Consider the following 21,360-nt stretch of genomic DNA (forward strand, 5'->3'; position numbering starts at 1 on the left):
TCATTGTCCCCTCTTCTTTCAGACAATGTTAATTGGTAAATTGCAGCACATTTAATCCCATGAATTGAGGAACTATGATATTGCTGAAAGTGCATAGCTAGGGGGGATTCCTCATCTTCCCCTGCTATGCTATTTAAATGCTTCCCTATTCTCCTCCAAAACTCTCTCTGGGTTTTGCCAATATGTATCTTTTGAGAGGGACATGTTATTTTGTATATTAACCACGCAGAGGAACAATTCAAAAAGGAATTTATTTTATAAGTGTTTTTACGTTGTGAATCCTGAAATTCTTGTATTTTGCCTACATGTCTGCATATAGAACAATGTCCACATGCATACCTGCCTTTTGGAAGTGGGCGAATCTCTAGGGGATCCATTTTTACTTCTCTTGTACTCTCTTGTTTTCACTGTGGACAAGAGTATCTCCAATATCCAAATCTATTGGAGATACTCTTGTCTGCAGTGAATACAAGAAAAGTAAAATGGACCCCCATTGTTCTATATGCAGACAAGGAAAAGTATAGTGGTCACATGTCCACTACAAAAATTGGCAAAACGGTATATATAATCATGTGTGCTTGCAAATTTTCACAGTTAGGTTTCACTTTAGGATTAAATTGGGTTTATACTGGATGTTCATTAAATTAATGAAAAAAAAAAAAAACAAGTAGAAACTATTGCATAGGAATTATACAATATGAAAAACAGCTTTTCAAAATGTATTTATTTATTTTTTCAAAATAGCTGCAATAGCTGCAAAAGGTTTTAGAACGGATTTGTTTCAACTTTCACTATTATGCTGCCTTTTGTATTTCTAGGAGAAGAGATATAAAACTAAAGCATTTTTAGAAAATATTTATATGGCATACCTTTAAGCAATTAAAAGATAATATGCTACAGGCACAGCTGGCAAGCGTACTAATACCATCTGTTAGGAGTAGCTAATTCAAGCCTTTAAAAGTTAGCTGTGCTGGAGTACAGGACAATATGGCAGAAAAGAAATGTCTTGAATACACTCATATACATTGTTAAAATCCTGCATAAAGATATTTGATGTTATTTGTGTTCACTATTTCATTTAGCAGAATGTAAACAATACAACTAGTAGAAAGCATTCTTTGTTAGCAGAAATCAAAAGTAAGAATGCAAAGGAAGGAAGACTGACTCTTCACTAATGAGCAATAAATTATTCAACTGGAAATAAAATTATGTTTTGTATTATATAAAAGTGCTGAACTATAACAAGAGCAGGCACCAGATAAACCAGACCAAGCGACTTTGTAATAGGATTACAATCTATTATGAATCCTATAAATAGTACAAACATCAGGATGCCTCCTGGCTACATTAAGACAGCATGCAGCCCTTTCCAACAGGCAATGCTTTTTAATTTTATATAGTTGAATACATGGTATTAACATGAATTACTTTTCAAAAGCAAACATTCACCATTTTCATTCTTTAAAATAAAAGGCTAACTTTTACTATACCTTTTAAATATGATTGGTAAAATCTCTTCTTTTTTCTAGTTCCAGTTCAGAGTTTGATTTGCTCCCTACACAAAATAAAGATAAAAAAAGTTACATGTACATAATATATAATACCTAAAAAAATCCTAAACCTTTATTTTTCTCATTCAAGTTGAAAGTTAGAGCTGATTGCTACACCCCCAAAAAAAAAAAAAAAAGGATGTTACAGGTATATAGGTATTTAAGATACAGTATACATAATAACTACATCATTCCTTAAAAAAAAAAACAACTGAACTGCTGAGGAGGCTTATGCCTTTTGTGATGTATTTAATGCATACCTTTAAAAAGGCCATAGAACAAACTGTAATACATTTTAATGATTTGTATTCTGCCAGGAGATTTCCCAAGTCAATGAAACTGACATGTAACAGGCATATATAAGTATGCATCTATGTGAGGGGCAAATTATCAAGTTGTAAGGTTATCATGGCCTTATTGTTCTTAGTATAAAACACAATAGTAGATTGGTAAATGGTATTAATGTATTGTAAGCAACAAACATGTGATATATAGTACAGCAACATATAAAAGTAACAGAATTTAGCTTACTAAAGTTTGTTTAGTAAAAGATTGTTTCTGATTGCCTGTTAGGAATTTCTAGATTTTGACTTACTAAACTACACTTAGCAACAAGTTTTGACAACATGGTACAAAGTCAGAATCCATAAGCATGGTTGGGGACAGTTAGGGTCATACACAGACTGGCAGAGTAATCCAAAACCGTCAGGTAAAGATAGTGGTTCACGAATCAGGCAAAGTTCAAAATCCAGAGGTTCAGCAGTTCAATAGAATTGCACACAGCCAGGGAAACAGATCCAACAAATAGGCACCGTTCACAGGAAATCCTGTAATTTAAGCTGATCTGATTGTGGATTGATTGCAGCTTGAATACAGTTGGGGCCAGAGAGTACTAGAAGCAGAGGTACTATGTAAGGTGCATACTGCTCCACTCAGGTTTCCTAGTGGCAGAAGGAGAAGAGCCGCACCCCAAAGACAGAAGGACCTAGGTTCAAACCCAGGCACATGACAGCCCCCCCCCCCCCCCGGTGGACCCCACCAGGGGCCTAGCGAGGCTTTGTAGGGAACATGGCACAAATGTTACTAATGAGGGTAGGAGCATGTAGATTGTTAGCAGACCCCAAGATCCCTTCCAGTGTACTAGGTACTGTACACCTTGGCCCTGCCTTCTTGAATCCAGGATTCTAGATACCTTATACTCATGTTGTCCATCCACAAGAACAGGAAGAGGTAGTTGTTGAGGTCTTGAGTACCAGTTGAAGACGTTCTTTTTTAGTAGAGAAATGTTTAAAAATTCGAGAAGGTGGCAATTTTAGGCGGTAAGCTGGACCAAAATTAAAGATGATCCTGTAGGGACTGATAATATGTGGGCCCAACTTGGAAGAAGGTTGTGCCAGTCTCACATATTTGTCAAGCAACTATACTTTTTCTCCCACTGCAAACAGAGGTTTATGGCACCTTCATTTTTCAGAAGCAGAAAAATCTTCCTCCAGTGTAGTAAGATGTCATTTACTCGTATGTCTGCTGCCAGTACACCAGAAGAAGGCTGCAGCACAAGGAAAGTGCATGGATGATAGCCTAGAGCTGCATAAAAAGGTGTGGAATAAAGGACACTATGCCAACAAGAGTTAATGGCAAGTTCAGCTAAAGGCACATATTCCGACCAATTCGATTGTAACGAATTGAATAATGCTCAAGGTAGGTTTTGAGGGTCTGATTCAAGCGTTTAGTTTGGCTGCCAGTTTTTGGATGGTGTGCAGTAGAAAGGGACATGGTTACCCTCAACATTTTGCATACAGCTTTCCAGAATCAGAGGACGAACTGGGAGCCCTGAACAGACACAATGTTGGTAGGTATCCTGTGGTGTTTGACAATATGAGACAGGAAAAGAGTACTAAACTACACTTAGCAACAAGTTTTGACAACATTGTACAAAGTCAGAATCTGTAAGCATGGTTGAGGACAGTCAGGGTCATACACAGACTGGCAGAGTAATCCAAAACCGTCAGGCAAAGATAGTGGTTCACGAATCAGGCAAAGTTCAAAATCCAGAGGTAGGCAATGCTTAAGCTGTAGGTAGTCCAGGAAGTAGCACAAAGTGGAAAAACAATCCACTGTGATCCAAATTGTAGACATTCTGGCAGACTTGGGTAGGTCCATAAAAAAATCCATAACCAGGTGGGTCCAAGGCTGTCAAGGTGTGGGGACTGTAGTTGTAGAAGGCCGGTGGGTTGAGTGTGAGGAGTCTTATTTGCTGCACAAGTTGGACAGGTGGCTACATAATCTGAAACTTCCTTTTTCAGCCCTGGCCACCCAGCATGGCGCTTTAAAGATTTTGAAGTGATTGTGACACCAGGATGGCCAGACAACACCCCCTCATTACGCCAATAAAGTACCGCCTTCCTTAGACTAGCAGGATAAAATGTTTTAGAGAAAAAGACTACTGAGTTATTTTACCAGTTCTTGGTTGTCTTTAAGAAAGCATGGCACCAGCCCCTACTTCCGATGCATCCACTTCAACAAGGTACTGGAGTTCTGGGTTTGGATGCTACAAAATTGGAGCCTTGCTGAACATTTCTTTTAGCTGCTGGAAAGCTGACACTGCTTCAGGGGACCACATCTTACAATTAGACCCCCTTTTTGTTATGGCAGTAAGGGGTGTAGAAATAGATACAGAGCCTTTGATAAAACATCTATAATAATAGGTAAAGCCCAGGAAGCTTTGAAGCCCTCCCAAGGTGTTCGGCTGTGGCCTCTGCAGAGCAGCTGTAAGCTTTTGTTGATCCATTTGAAAACCTTCGGGGCTAATGACATAACCCAAAAATGGTTTGCATGTCCGATGGAAACTACATTTTTCAGTCTGTTGCATAAAGGTGGTTCTCACGTTGTAGATCTTGTTTCACATGGGAACGTGTTCCTGGTGGATCTTGGAAAAAATATAAGATGTCATCTAGATAAATAATTGCAAACTTATTTTAAAGGTTGTAGAACACCTCATCCATGAAACGCTCGAAGACGGCTGGAACACTGCAGAGCCCATAGGGCATAACCAGGTATTCATAATGTCCAATGCTGGTATTGAATATCATTTTCCACTTCCACTCATCACCCTCCCAGGCCCCACATAGGTCTAATTTAGTGGAGACAATGGCACCTTTAAGGACATCAAACAATTCCAGGAAAAGGGGCAGAGGATAATAGTCCTTTACAGTGACTTGTTTTAACCCTGGATAGTCAATACATGGGCAAACTCCATCATCTTTCTTTCCAACTAAAAAGAATCCTGCCCCTAATGGGGAAGAAGAGGGATGGATAAAACCTCTCTAGACGTTATCCTGAATGTATTCTTCCACAGACTTTTGTTCTGGCTGTTACAAAGGATATTCTTTCACTTTGGAAGAGGTGCCCCCAGGATAAGATTAATAGCACAGTTGAAGGCAGGGTGTTCAGGTAAAATCTCTGCTGTTTTGCAAAAGACATCCATGAAGCCATGGTATTCCTGTGGCAAGGTGGATGGTATGGACACAGAAGCTAACAAACTGCAAGGCGGTCTTTTGGGAAGAAGTACACAGTTGTAATACTAGTATGTGCCCCAGGAGGTTAATTCCTCATTGAGCCAGTCAAACGAAGGGTTGTGTTGTTGCAATTAGGGAAAGCCAAGGATTACAGACAGAAATGGTGAGTCTATAAGTGATAGGATAATTTCCTTCTTATGGAGGGCACCAACCTGTAGGGTGACTGTGGTGATCTCGAATTCCATAATTCCTTTTCTCAAAGGTTGTCCATTCACAGTGGTGATGTTCAAAGGTCTAGATTTGGGAAATAAAGAAAAATTGTTTTCCTTGGCAAAAGTCTGATCCAGATATACCCGCTGCTCAAGAATCCACAAAAGCCTCACAGGATACAAAGTTTGAGGCAAAATGGAAGGTTACAGGTAAAGTGAGCTTGATTTTGGAGGAGGGATTTACTGGACATGTAGGGTAAGTGAACAACATGTGTCCTTTCAGTCCACAATAAAGACAAAGGCCCAAGGAGCGTCTCCTTTGCTTTCCTGTTGCAGTAAGGTGGAGGCATCTGACATCCAAAGGCTCTATAGATGTCATGGAATCAGCAGCAGTTTCAGGTTTAGAGTCGAGTGGGGTTTGGTAGTTAGGAGCCAACTGATGCACTAGTCAAGGTAGCTTGCGAATCTGTGACTTCTCCTGACACCTTTCATAGTAGCGGTTAGGTTAGTGAGGATAGGAACTTTTCCGAATCCTGCAGCAAAGTATTATTGCATTCCAGGTATGGAGAGAGCCATGCCAAGGCTTTCCCCTTTAACAAGAATATTACAAAAGTCACTTTAGCAGAAGGAGTACTGAATGTCTCAGAGCAATTGTGGAAATGCAGGTGATAAATGTTCAGAAAGCCTCTGCAGTCCTCAGTGTCACCTCTAAATTGTTCAGGCAGAGGAAGTTTGGGAGGTACTGAAGAGATGGCTTGGAGCAGGAGTCTAGACTGGTTCAGGGGATGCGGCAACAAGGTTTTATTTCATAGCAGTCAGCCCATCCAGCATAGCATCCAGTGCATTTCATGAGCACCAATTAACTGTCCCTTATGAGTAATAGTCTAAGCCACCTCAACTGAGTCCACTGTCATTGTGGCCCACTTCTTATGTAAGGTGCCTGTTGAAAGATTTAGTCCAGAATGGAGCTTAGGCTGGGGGTTAAGGCGTAGCATTGTCAGGCAGGCCAGCTCTGCACCAAATCTTGACAGCAAGGTACAAAGTAAAAATCCAGAAGCGTGATCGGGGACAGGCAAGGTCATACACAGAGTGGCAGAGTAATACAAAATCATCAGGCAAAGAGAGTAGTCCAGGAATCAGGCAAAGTTCAAAGTCCAGAGGTTCAAAAGTTTGATAGTATAGCACACACCCAGGGAAACAGACAAACACAGTCCTGCAATTTAAAGTGGAAGTAAACTCCCATTTCTGATGCAGAATGTCCAGAGGTTTACAACTGCTTTAAGCTGATCTGCTGGAAGACAGGTAGGGCTAGAGGGTACTAGAAGCAGAGGTACTATGCAAAGTGTATAATGCACAGCTCAGGTTCCTCAGTTGCAGAGGGAACAGAGCTGCAGCCCAAAAACAGAAAGACCCAGGTTCAAACTCAGACATATAACAAACAACATACAACAAAAAGGGCAATATCAATTTGTCTTACTACCACTAAAAGGAACACATTTTTTGCACATTTCTCACTCTGCATTTAGTCTGGACAGCAGGATAGGCCTTTCTGAGGGAGGAATAGTCAGAAGCATTCTTTATTGCAGACAGAGATGTTCCAACTTGTGCAACTGTAAAGTCTTAAATATGAAAATAAGTTGGAGTTTATCAAATCAGATTTTCATAGAGGATGATACCAACAACGCTAAGTCTATAGTGTCTTTACTTAACTAAGCTTAATTTGTGTATGTACTTTGTACTTAGCTTGCTCTGTCTTAGGCTGGCCATACATTTTACAATTTTCCTTTAGATTTACTAAAACCATATAATGTGAGGTCAACCCTAAACACTTTCAATTTGTATGCAATCAGGCAGGCCCTTGCACTACATAAGTAAATATAAAGAAAATTGTATAATTTGTATAATGTATGGCCAGCCTTATATAGAACACTTTCACCCCTTTCCTGTCCAGTCCATTTTTACGTTTTTAGCACTGTCTCACTTTGAATGACAATTACTCAGTCATACAATACTGTACCCAAATGAAATGTGTATCATTTTGTTGAGGGTGATAGATTTTCTATGGTATTTAACCTCTTGCCGACCGTATACTGTATATATGTATATAAGGCGGCTCTCCTGTGCAGAATCACATACCTGTAGCCACATACTTCTGGGGCATGCATGCATCTCTAGGAACACATTTTACCCTTTGATCGCCCCTGATGTTAACCCCTTCCCTGCCAGTGTCATTAGTACAGAGACAGTGCATATTTTTAGCACTGATCACTGTATTAGTGTCACTGGTCCCCAAAAAAGTATCATGGGTTAGTGTCCAATTTGTCCGCTGTAATGTTGCAATCCCACTATAAATCACTAAGAGCCCATTCACATTGAGGCGACACGACTTCGGCGACTTGCAGAGACTTCACATAATGGAAGTCTATGCAAGTCGCTCCGAGGTCGCCCCAAAGTAGTACAGGACCCTTTTTCTAAGTCGGAGCGACTTGTGTCGCTCCTATTAGAACGGGTCCTGTACTACTCAATGGACAGCGACATACCGCGGACTTGTCAGGCTGACAAGTCACCTGACAAGTAGCACTAATGTGAATGGGCTCTGATCGTCACTATTACTAGTAAAATAAATAAATAAAAATCACATAAATCTATCCCATAGTTTGTAGACTCTATAACTTTTGTTATACGCTTATTGGTATTTTATTTTACATAAAATATGTAGCAGAATACATATTGGCCTAAATTGTTGAAGACATTTGTTTTTTTCCATTTTTTGTTTTATTGAATTTGTTTTATAGCAGAAAGTAGACATATATTTTATTTTTTCAAAATTTTCGGTCTTTTTTTGTTTTTAGCGCAAAAAATAAAAACCGCAGAGGTGATCAAATAGAACCAAAAGAAAGCTTGAATTGTGGGAAAAAAGGACATAAATTTTATTTGTCAGTTAAAGCAACGCAGTGTCATATCGCAAAAAAATGACCTAGGGGGATAAACCTTTCCGGAGCTCAAGTGGTTAATCATCACTGGGTTTTTTATTTTTTTTTCTAAATAAAGGGAAAATACAGAAAATTTGGGGAAACAAAGTGTTTTTCTTAGTTTCGGTTATAAAATTGTGAAAATAAATCTAAGATCAGTGTATATTATTTAGTCTGTGTGAACACCATAGAGTCTACAAACTATAGTGAATAATATTTGAAAATTGATCAGTCCTAATGGGCTGAGGCTCTATAATGCCATGACAGTACTAATACCCCCCCCCCGCCCCCACAAAATGACCTCTTCTTGGAACGTACACAGTCCAAGGTATTTAGTAAGGGGCATTGTGAGTTTTTTGAAGTTGTGATTTTTTTTGTCACAATTTTTGGGAAAATTAAGAAATTTAAAAAAAAAAACGTGTTGTAATTTTAACAACTTATCTTACACACAGCATAGGCATACTTATAATTACACCCCAAAATACATTCCTCTATGCCTACCTGAGTATGGGAATAACATATGCACGTGACTTTTTTACAGTCTTGATGCATAGAGGGGCCAAAATTCAGAAGCACCTTTAGGCTTTCAAGGAAAATTATGCATCTATGTTCTTGATTACCTATCACATTGTTGGAGACCCTGGAGTGCCAGGACAGTGAAAAGAACCATAAAATTACCACTTTTTGGAAAGCAAACAACTCATGTTATTTTCTAAGAGGCATGGTGAGTCTTTTGAGGATTTCATTTTTTGCCACAATTTTTTGGAAAATGCAGAAAGAAAATGAAAATTATTTATTTTATACACAATGTTGGCAATTTAATAAGGGAATTCCTACATACAGCATGGGCATGCTTAGAATGACATCCGAAAAACACATTTTGCTACTCCTGAGTATGGCGATACCACATGTGTGAGATTTTCTCAATGTTTGGATTAATTATATACCTGGGATCCCCAAACTACTGCCCTCCATCTGTTGCGGAACTACACATTCCATGAGGCATTATAGAACTCTGACATTCACAGACATGACTAGGCATGATGGGAATTGTAGTTCCTGAACAGCTGGAGGGCCATAGTTTGAAGACCCTTGTTATATACCATCACCTATAACAGTCCCTCTTTCTAAAAGCCAAGTAAGCCTAGTGGCTTGACTACTGGTAATGGGATACCCCCAGGAATGCCATGTTTAGTGGCCAAAAACTATAGGAGGCTAAAGAAAGGAAGAACCAAATCATTCCTGTGGTTCCAGAAGTGAAGTTGTCTGCAGGGGATGGCTGGGACTGGTGTCTCACAGAAATATAATCAGCGTGATGTGCTGATGGGTCAGTTAAGGCCAGGCAAATTTGGAGCACTGATTCTAGCTACACTGGTCTGGTGACACTGTGCCTGGTGTGGTGGCGATCCATGAACTGTGATTGGCTGCACTATTAGGGTTTGTTCACACATTATGTTGGGGGGGGACATTGCAGTTTAGCCTTAATTTTACCACCCTCAACTGCTACACCTTTTAGCTACAGAAGCAGAGCTTGGGGGTGTACTCTTGCTGTGGCTGCAATGCTTTGGTTTACAAAGGGATCCAAACATGAATGGCTCTTCAGAGAGCATTGCAAATGTGAACAAGTCCTTATGGTGACACAATAACTGCTGTGGTGCTGAACAGGGATGCTGTGACTGCTACAGCAGTGATCACCAACTCTGTACTGGATGTGGCTGTGATCAGGGACACCGTACCTGGGATGATTAGGGACAATATGACTGGTGTGGAAGTGTATAGGGGCACTAGGACTAGTGTTGCAGTGATTTATTTATTTCTTTTTTTACATGTTTTTTTTTTTACCTTTTTAAAATTTATTTACATACTGCCACCAGAGTAGTGCAGTGTCGCTATAGTGACACTGTACTATTCTGGGATGGTGACCAATATTTTTTTTTACATTTATTTTACTATGATTGCCTATAGCAGTGATGATTACTGTAAAAGCAATGGTTTTAACTGTCATGAATGGCTTTCATTTGTGACCCCTTGTTTACTGCTGTGATTGCAGTGTATGATTATAGCTATCATGTGGTACAGGGCTGCTGTGATTGATACATGTTTTATTTGTTTTCACTATGATTGCCTATAGCAGTGATGATTACTGTAAAAGCAATGGTTTTAACTGTCATGAATGGCTTTCATTCATGACTCATTGTTTACTGTTGTGATTGCCGTGTATGGTTATAGATATCATGTGGTACAGGACTGCTGTGATTTACCCTTTACCATGTGATCACTGTAACCAATCCCAGAGATTACAATAGTAAACATTGCTATCGTTAATGAAAGTCATTCATGACAGCTGTTTACCTGTGAACATGCGGTCACTATAATTGGTCACAGTGATCACATGGTATCTGAGCCAATCACAGTGGCCTGGTACCAAGCACCATGATCCACTGGGTTCACTGGACACAGCAGTCACAGGTCATGCTGATGTGGGCCCCAGGGGCACACACAAGCAGGGGGATGTACCCATGTGTCCCCTACAACTACGGAGCACCCACCTGCTTGATCTTTTCTTTGTAGAGAAAATATATAACGCATTTCACCGTTGTCTCAGTAGAGTATCATATTTGGTCTGCTGTTAAGCACTACAGAGTTTAAATGGACCATTGATCAATACATTAGCTATGTCGCATGAAGTCTATACCCTGTTGTTACCCTAGAGTCTTTCTATTTGGTTCATCATTGTGATAATGCAGGACAATGAATGGTTATATAAATAGATGTGGTAGATCAATAGTGTGTCAGTGGTATATAAGTGAAATGTCCTGATAAAAAGTTTGCATAATTAGAGCAATCAATAGCCAAGGGGATACGTAATACATGGGATTAGAACTATTTAGGAGGATTAAGTTGCAAAGAAAAATCTATTGTTACTTTTTTATTTATCAGATATTTTGCAAAATAAGATGTCTTAATTTTCCACCTCAGGGGACAGAGACATTGTAGCTATATTTCACATGTACTGTACAGCCTTAAAAGTTTGTAAAATACCCCCCTAAACCATAAATGTTCAGAAAGTGAAACTATACACAGGGGTGACAGGTCAAATTGATGGAGATATCTGGGATGTAAATAGACCTCACTACCTTCCCTGATGGCTGGAGATAGACAATAAAAAAACAACCTGCTTCTTCCAATCTGCATACGATTGGAAAAGCCTGTGATTGAACACTTACAGCTTCATTCACAGTGATAAAGAGAGTGATGTCCATCAGACTCATGTTCTGCCATCCTAATGTACTTGTCATGCCTTCAGCTTGGAAGTAATTAATTCCATTGGAACTTGTAATACCAATCTTGTCCACAAGATGCCACTGTGACATAGACTGTTATACAGCACTTTATGGTCCTTCCTGTTTTCTATTGCTGGATTGGTTCCACCCCTCTCTGAGGAGAATCTCGTTTAGATTTACCTCAGGAAAGAGCAGACAGTACCTGAGGTTCCTGTGGGAAGATTCCTGAACCCCTTTTGAAGCATCGCTGGTATGCCTATGAACTGTTGGTTATATACTCAATGCATATACTGTTAATGTTTGTATACTGATTGTATGCCTTTATATGTTTATTTACAGTTTCACCTATTCACAATCCTATTCGCATTTCCATCTGACTTGTAACCTGTTCATGTGACTACTATTTGTTCACTGGAATAAAGCTTTAAGTTACAAAAGGACTGGTTATTGCAGGATTAAGGTTTAGCTGTATGTTAAGCTGCACACGCCTGGAGCATACGTGTAGTGAGAACAGAACAGTACTGGTAATGAAGGGAAACCAGCGAGTGTGAGTGTATGTGTGAGTGTCTGTGTGGGGGGAAGGGGATAGGAGGGTAGTTGTCTATATCACTGTAACAGATTTACCGTTAACATTTCACTTTTACCAGAAAGGCAATGAATTACAATTATTTTTTGCACAAGCAACAAAAATAATAAATATTGCACATTTGTAATAATTCCAGTTGTTTATAAAATATAATAATAATGTTATATATGGCATACATGGTTTGTGTTCTTCTTTATTAAAATAGATTAAAATAATTATGAAAATGTATTTAAAACCTATATCTTTAAAAAAGCCTGTCCATAGGATACATTCTTACAATGTGCTACAAATAGATTTTGTCCTGAACTGATCATGTATTAAATTAAATAAACGTCATACTCTAGAGTTCATTCTAAGAGCCAAGACCATTCTAATGAATTCACAGTTTGAATCAATATTATCATGTGTTTCAAAATCTATGTGTGCATGCATGTGCGTACATCACTGCTTTAAAACCATTCATTTTTTAAGCAATGGGTTGGATGAATGAAGGTTTTGAAGTTCTGATGATATGTTTGTGAAAATAAAACAATTTCTTGAAAGGTAAGCATACTTAGAAACTGCAGCTAGGCTTATCTTCTCACTAATATTTCTCATCTATCAAACTGCAGTGATTATGAAACTCCAAAAGACAAAATCAATACTCACATAGCATTTAAAAACATGTCTTCAAAATCAGCTCATTAAGCAGCTTCAAAAGTCTATAAACATTGTTTTGAAACCTGGGTCTGGTGTCATAAAAGCCATGCACGTCTTAAAAAGAATTTGCTTCAGCAACTGTTAGCTTTCATATATATCTATCAGAATATCCCAATAGACCTATATGCCTTTATCAACATTGCCAAAACTCAGTATATACCGGCATCTCCAAATCCAGCAAAAATTGAAAAGTATGATAGAATAAGATAGAATTACTACAAGAACAGATGTTCAACTTACTTAGTAAAAAAAGGACTGCTCACTGCCCTTGTGTGCTGATCTGTGTTTACTTTAAGCATTTAATGGAGAAGAATATTTATTTTTGGAAGTGTAGGTCAATCTAGTTTTAGATACATAGGGAAAGGATTAAAAATCCAGTTGGGTTTTTAATGCTATCCTGGGCTGTTTTAGAGAGATTTACCTTCACTTCCTGTCCTGCGGGAAATGGTTCCACCAGACATGAAGTGAGGAAGTATCTACAACAGGGACACTGTTGACAAAAAAAACTGTGACAGGGATTTTAGCTCTCATCCACTTTACTAAAAAAAATGTTTTATTTCTGGCTGTGTTGAATTTGAAGAGTAACCTTCACTATCTACTTGAAGTTTCCCTGCACGTGATGACTTGTGTAAAGTAGCTCTGAGATCATTCCACTTCACCTTTTTAAACACGATAGTAGATGAAGCCCCTTTTTTCTGTTAACTTCAAATATTCTTTATAATGAATTTTGAGACAAATTAGGTTTCTGATGAAAGAAGAGTCCACCTGTTTGAAAATTGCTGCTTGGGTCCCAGGCTGATGCTTTGCAGTCAATTGATAAGCAGTAGTTATTCATCCATTTTGCTTTTGCGCTGGGAATTATTGTCTAGATATCATGACCCAGAGGTATGCATTTCCTGCATGAGTCTGGAGTACAATGACCTTTGCTGATGATGTCATGCCCCTGGAGCTTTAAAACAGACATCTTCTTAGTCAATTGCGTTCAAGAAGCCTCAGTGGCTTAAGCTATTAATGTAGCCCCAGTGAAATATGACCTAATAAATACTAATAATAAGGTAAATCTATTAAGGCTTTTTCAAGCAGGTGAATCTGATGTAAATGATATTATTAAGCACAGTTACTATTTTTCAGTAATGGCGATTTTAATAATATTTTGGTATAGATGAGAAGAAAATAGGATTAGACTCTTGTTTGCCTTAAAGAGAACAGGAATTAAGAGTTGAAACTGAAAAATAGAAAATCTTCTTTATGTTTCTAAGTAAGAAGGCCCTAAGGTCCCGAGGCTTAGCCATTCTAATTAGTTTAATGGGGAAGACAGAAGTGAAGGACACGCACAAGACAGCTTTCAGTAAACCAAAGAAGAAATAGCTCTCCTATACTGACTGAGTGAAAGGGTGAATGATTTTGACCTTTGCATTATGAATGTCACATTGTTAATGTGCAAATTATATATCATTTCGTGAAACATGTTTAATACATTTGAAATAATGTATTTATTCCAGCAGTGAAATTTAAAGTTACAATAGCACACCTTTAACATCAAATTGAATCTAATCATTTGAAATAACGACAGTTCAAATAATTTTTAATATTTTTCTCAATGCTGACATAAATATTAATATCTGTGTAGCAACAGCAAACACTTCCCAATGTCCTCTGCATTGCCTTTAATATGACTATCAGTTGCAGACAACTACAGAATTGTAGCCCATTTATTTTTTATGCAAACCAATGTTTATTTTATGAAATGCTGACCTTTTTAAACATAGATAACACAAATGTTTTCCAGTAATCTATCATTAATGGATGAATTGTTCCTAAGTTACATTGTTGTCCTGTTAGTTAGTTTTTTTTTTTTTTTTGTTGTTGTTTATTGTTTCTGATCATTTCTTTTCTGATTTTCCTGTACAAAAAGCGCAAAAACGGTACACATTAAATGAAAATCGTTTGTTTTGTTCAAATACGAGAACATTTTTGGAGTTTGTTCCATCGAGAATTTTCGTATGAAAATTTGGAATCGGCTGTCGAAAGTTGTGTACACACTATACGAAAATCGTACATAAATTTGTTGCCTTATGAGGAGTTTATGTGTAATCTACGTTAGCAACTGTAAATAGATGGGTGTAACTATATATATGATTATAGAAGGTTAAGTTATGTGAACCAGTCTGCAGGTGTTAGTAATCGAATTAGCAAGTGCAAGCCTGAGCTAAAAAATGATATGCGAGGTAGTACAACTCCGTAATTAAGTTAATTTTCCCAGACATTATGGGACCAAGGTAATAATTCATAATAAGCCATGTCATGTCCTTCGTTATCTCGGCCTCTACTCCAAAGATGCCCTCATTAAGATATGCAATGAAGATGGTCATCTGTTGAGGAATGGACAACTTGCCTAGGATATGACCTCGTATATCTTAATACCTCAATTCAAGAGGTCAGCTAGCATAATTAACTGCTTGCCGCCCGCCCACCGCAGTTGTACGGGGGCAGTCTGGCGCTCCCAGGCAAAGTGTTGTACATGTACGGCGCTCGTCTGGGAGGAGCTAGGGGGCGATCACGCGCCGCCGGAGGCGCGCTTCTGCCCCTGCTCGTCAGCTGGGGAGCCAGTGCGTGTAACCGGCATCTCCGATGGCCGCCGGATACTCGCGATCTCCCGCAGCAGTAAGAGAAGGACAGACGGCTGAAGTAAACACAGCCGTCTGTCATTCTCACTGAAGTAATGACAGAGGCTATGTGATCCTGCTGTATAGGATCGCATGACTCGGATTACTTCACAAGCCACGTCCCCTGATAGTTAGAATCACGCCCCTAGGGACTCACTTAATGCCTTGATCACCAGTAAAATTAACCCCTTCCCTGCCAGTGTCATTTTTACAGTAACAGTGAATATTTATAGCACTGATTACTGTAGTAATGTCACTGGTACCCCCAAAAGTGTCAAAAATGTCAGTTAGGGGTCTGATCTGTCCACTGCAATGTCGCAGTCCCGCAAAAAAAATCGCAGATCGCTGCCATTACTAGTTTAAAAAAAAACTATAAAAATTACATAAATCTTTCCCGTAGTTAGTAAACGCAATAACTTTTGCGCAAACCAATCAAAATACGCTTATTGCGATTTTTTTTACCAAAAATATGTACCAGAAAACAAATTGGCCTAAAATATTAAAACATTTTGATTTTTTAATTTTTTTTGAGAATTTCATATAAAAAATTGTGAAAATATTGTTATTTTTTCTAAATTGTCGCTCTTTTTTTGTTTATAGCGCAAAAAAGAAAAATCGCACAGGTGATCAAATACCACCAAAAGAAAGCTCTGTTTATGAGAAAAAAGGACATCAATTTGTTTTGGTACAGCATTGCACGACCGCGCAATTGTCTGTTAAAATCATTGCCGAATCGCAAAATAGGGCCTGGTCTTTGAGCAGGTAAATCCTCCGGGGCTAAAGTGGTTAAGTTCTCCCTCCAACAGAGAGGAGGTGCTAGCAAGGGGCTGAGTTATGCTAAGCTAGGAGAGGAGGAAGTTGTCCAATCCTGAATGAGATATGCCCAGAGGGAGGAAAAGGGTAGGATAGTTACACCAAGCAGAATGGCCCTATAGAAGTCTATGGGATATAGGTGTATATTAGTTAAGGCCAGAAGGAGTAAAAAAGTGTGTACTAGCTTTTAAAGTCATCCTTTGCTCTAGAACTAAAGTTTGGGGCATTGTTATCCTCCCCCCCCCCAAAAAAAAAACGAAGCATTCTTGAATTTTATTTAAAACTTGAAACAAAGGGGGCTTCTGCCTGATGGTCTGTCTTGTAGAGATAAAGTCATGGGCCAGGGGGTAGTATATGAGGCTGGAACTGGCACTCGAGCAGCTCTTCCAAGAGTGGAAGCAACTCTAAATGGAGAGGAGAAAGATTGAAAAGGTGCTTCAAAGTGCAGTAATAAAACAAATTATTGGCTGACGCAGTTTAAAAACATTTACAGGATGTACAGTAGGTGTAAAAAAAGGCCTATCTGGTAATCAAATTCCTGGCTGGGTTCCTGTCCTTGTGGCTCTGATTCCCTATGCTGACCAGCAGCTGGGGGAGAGATGTGAAATGGCAACTAGGAAAAGCTTCTTTCCTCTGGGACTGCGGTGGAACACACGCCGCACTCATGGACCGCACACGCCGGAAAGGACTTCAGGATGGGGGTGGTGATGCATTTTGGAGCATGCGCACAGTGCTCCTTCTTTACTTTATTTACTTTTTTTCCCCTGTTTTTTTTTACTGGTCCTGCCCATTGGTGCCATTTTCAACTAGGTAAGAATGAAATTTCCTGCAGCCTCCTGGGATATAAATGTCACAATTCCCAGGAAGCTAGAGGAGGAGAGTCCTTCCCATTTATGTAAACATGTACCCAAAGCAGATCTTGCACATGCATTGTGAACAGACAGGGATCTGGCACTCGGACTCTTTGCATTCTGTTCTAGGAATTGATGAACAGCAATGTTTCTGAGGTATGTGACATTGGTAACCCCATAGACATTACTATCCTCAATACATGGAACAGTATACAAACTGACGTAGCATGAGATCCCTGTCTGGACATGCGTGATATTTAGCACCACATCATTGGGGAGTGGCTGAAGAATAAGGAAGAGACATCTGGCTCCCTGTGATGTAGAGAAAAAAAAGATGGCAGTGTGGGACAGGGTATGTATGAGGACATTGGGTTGAGAGAGGAGTAAAATGTTGTATCTGCTGAGGTTGTTTCTGATTACACAAAAAAAAAAAACGATCCCAAAGATTAGTGGGTGGAAAAAAAATCGTTTGAGAAGGTGAAGTTCCTCTTTAATATTTTATTGTTATATTACTTGAAGGTGTGACCTTTGATTTGCATATGAAAACAGTTAAAGAAACCTTACAAGGAAAAAAATATATATATTTTTAGGTAAACTGTATTTGTATTTATTCTCTTATTAACCCCTAGCTAATGCAAATCAGCACTAACTACCTCCTACCTTCTTCCCTTAGTTACTATTTTTATGCTGATTTCTTTCAGAGTAAGCAAATATTGTCTACATACAAGAGGTATTCTTACTTGAATAAATGTGTACATTGTGTTTTTCTGTGTAGTAACCCAGTGTGAATCTTTTCTCTGTGCACAAACTTCCTGTAATATAGTCTGGTAATTGCTATTTTTTTTCCTTTGCGGAGTAACTGGTCTTGTATCTGCACTCCTCCTGTAGTTTACAGAAGACAGTCTGTAGTGGGAGGAGCTGTTGGGTCTATGTAAAATTCTATGTAAAACACCATTGCGATGATGTCACTGCTACTTTTACCAGAATATATCTGAGGTTGCAAAGCTATTTGTTGCAAGCAAATTTGATATACCGTATATCCAATCTGGATATTGAGGAATTCAATTTCATTTAAAGTTTTTATGCCTGGAGTTTAATATTTATATTTTTCATTTTATTTTTCAAATAAAAAATAAAAAAAATGCCTTTTTTTAATTTCAACATAAGTTTCCCATGCTTTGTACCAAAAAAACCACTGTTTTATATGATTTTAAATGGGACAAGTAAAAAAAAAAAAAAGGTATACTATTTCTTTACCACAAAACGCTAACACTGGTCACAATGAAAAAAAAAAAAACATTTTTCAATTTTGCTTTATGTTTTATTCATAGATTACATAGACGTTTTTTTTTTTTTTTTTTTTTAAAAAGCCTGGTTTGTTCAAACAAATGTATTACTCTTTTAAAGTAATGATACTGTATAGTTATTGCTAAATAAACATGACCATAGTGGAAATGTAAACTTTTTGCTGGTCCATAAAAGGTACAACAGTACAAAAAATGTACTTGTTAAAAAAATTTAGAGAGTTGGCTAAATTTGGCTACAGTGAAAGTGTATTCCACAAACTTACTTTAAAAAAAAAAAACTTTCAGTATGAGAAAGGTAAACTTTTTTCCTCCAGGCAATCACCTTAAAGTAAACAATTTTGCACCTAGTTTACTGTATGGTCCATTTATGTATTTATAAAACGTGGATATATTTAAATTCAGAGAATAAATTTAGTTCAGTTTTTCAGTCCTCCATGCGCCCTATTCATTTCATTGCCCTTCTCTATCCTCTCTGCAGTTCCACAAGATCCTTTTTGTAGACTGTTGCCCAAGTCTGAACTACATTTTCCAGTTGAGATCTTACTTATCAAAAAGAATAATGGGTCTCACTTTGATGATGTCACTACAGTAAAAGCAACTTTATTGCAGGTCCAACAAACTGTCCTGCCATGAAGTCACTCTACTCTAACACGGTTCATCCATACAGGCTTAATCATATATTGATACTTGATAGGCTGAGTAAGGACTGACTCATCCATAAGCATTTATAACTATCTGGAGTTGCCCAGAGGACCCTGATAAGTGGAGTGATGTTATTTTTTTTACATTTTCTTCTAATCAAGGTCTTAAGTTATGAATAAGGGCAAGATTATGTCTCTCTCTCTCTCTCATTCTCTCTCTCTCTCTCTCTCTCTCAAGAGTATATCTCTTTTTTATGGTCGAAAGTATCCAGCTCACCCTAGAAACTACAGCTTGGCATTGCATGTTGTTATTAATTCTGTAATCTTCCAGAACACTCAGATACTCCTACATTATTGACTTGAATATATACACCATATGGTCAAAGCACTTTATTAAGACAGATCTAATTATTTTTTAACCAAACTAACTTGAATTTCTTTTATTCCTCTGAACCATGGGAACAGTCTCTCCATAAGGAATAGTGTGCATGCTACTTTTTCCTCTGAAACTGATCTCAGTGTCTTATGTAAGCAGACTACACTATGCTAACTCATAACATAACTAATTAATTAACAGACTATTAACCTGTGCCAACAGGCCTTCTTTTCCTTTTTTTAACAGACTTTTATTGCTGTCTGTGCCTCCATGAGACCAAGGAAGTTAAGAATGAGTTCACCTAGGACAAATGCTTTTAATTCCATATGGTTAAGCCTTTTCTGTGAAAGCCAGTTGAGCTTACATTTGCATTGTGCAGTCAGAATGCATTTTGGCTTCCATATTATGTCACAAAAATATTTAATACATGACACATCAAGACAGAATGATCATGACCTTAAACCTTTACTACACCTTAACATCAATCAATATTCATACACATAAATCACTTATATCATGTTCAGCTAGTATGCAAACAAGAAGGTGCCATTTCAGTTTTACAAGTCTTCCACTTTTTCAACAGAAGCCTAGTTTTATTGCCAAATGCTGGATGATCTCATGTTTATTACAAGTCAATAAGAAAAACAAATTATTTGTAAAGGTTCTAACTTTGCATTACAGATGTCTCAAGGGAACAGCCAGCACTGTCTATTCCTAATGCTTAAAAGCTGTGTTTCTGCCAATCTGAAATTGTCATTCTCCTCTGCATAATTCATTATGGTTATTCTAGCATGACTTAAAAGAGTGGAGTCAAACTGATGCTAATTTAACCTCCAAAAAAGATATCCCTGAGCATATAGCTAAGTCAATTCATGTCAAGACCAAAAACTAATCTCCCAAAATATAAATAACTAGAAGAGACAACAGTTCTATTGTAATTGTATTGGACCCATAGTCTAGGTCTGGATACATACTGTAAGTGGGATGCTACAGGAAACTTGAAAATATATATTATAGCAACAAGACATGAGCAAATCTTTGCATATATTCCTCCCTGGGACCACTAGCAATCAATTGAGGTAAACACGGGTGGATATTGTGGATCAGATAGTGGAATTTATTTAGTAAAGGTGTTTAGTAGGCGGCTGTTTTATACTTCAATCAACCATATAATAGAAAAAAATCCTATTTTTAGCTCTCCAGACACGATAGGGTATTATAAGTGAACACAGATATACTTTATTTACATTCTCTGGGAAAACTGAACATACACTTTGCTCAGGAAACAGTGGGGAAAAGCAAAACTTTACAAATCACTTAGCTGAAAATTCAGCAAATACAAACCTTACTCGGGCAGTAACAGGGGTTAAAATAGTTGGGTGTTTGCCATAAATGACTAGAAAAACATACCGGGGGGATGAGAAATCATTTTTTAAGTGAGACCAGCCTTCAGGTTCAACACTAGTGGACAGTCTGTACTCCTTTTGTAACTCAACACCCATAAAACAGCATTATTAAATGTTGTGTACTGCATTAACTCTCTATGTCCTGCTCTGTTTGAAATAGAATATAAGACAGCAGAGTATAGCAGAAACATGACATTTCTGAGACTCCATTTGCCAGTCTGACAGTTCTGAATCTACCTTTCTTTACCCTCAAGAGCTCTTGCCTATACACTGACCAATTTGGTTGGTGCACACCACTGTAGTCACTGCATATATCCAAGAAAAAACTCAATCCCACTGTAAGAAAAGCCCTGTCTGTATTGGAACTAGAAGACTATTGCATGCTCATGTGCATGCTTATAATTCTGAGCAAAGGGTCACTACAAGACAGGCATTGACATGCCCGTACAAATGTGAAAATGAAAAATCTTTACCCATGCTCAGGC

The 21,360-nt window shown here is 38.2% G+C and overlaps 1 protein-coding gene across 3 annotated transcripts in view; it reads right to left on the reverse strand.

The window, feature by feature from the left end:
* The window catches only part of SYT1 (synaptotagmin 1), a 754,020-nt gene that overhangs the window by 357,497 nt on the left and 375,163 nt on the right, over nt 1-21,360 (reverse strand). For 2 of the 3 annotated variants that reach the window (XM_082254980.1, XM_082254982.1), the window contains exon 4: nt 1,491-1,555. The exons of the other annotated variant lie outside the window; for it this stretch is intronic. The gene's annotated coding sequence lies outside the window, so the exon portion shown is untranslated. The remainder of the gene's footprint in view (nt 1-1,490; nt 1,556-21,360) is intronic. 3 annotated transcript variants of the gene reach the window in all.

This window comes from Pelophylax lessonae (assembly GCF_965119305.1).
Source record: "Pelophylax lessonae genome assembly, chromosome: 4".
NCBI lineage: Eukaryota > Metazoa > Chordata > Amphibia > Anura > Ranidae > Pelophylax > Pelophylax lessonae.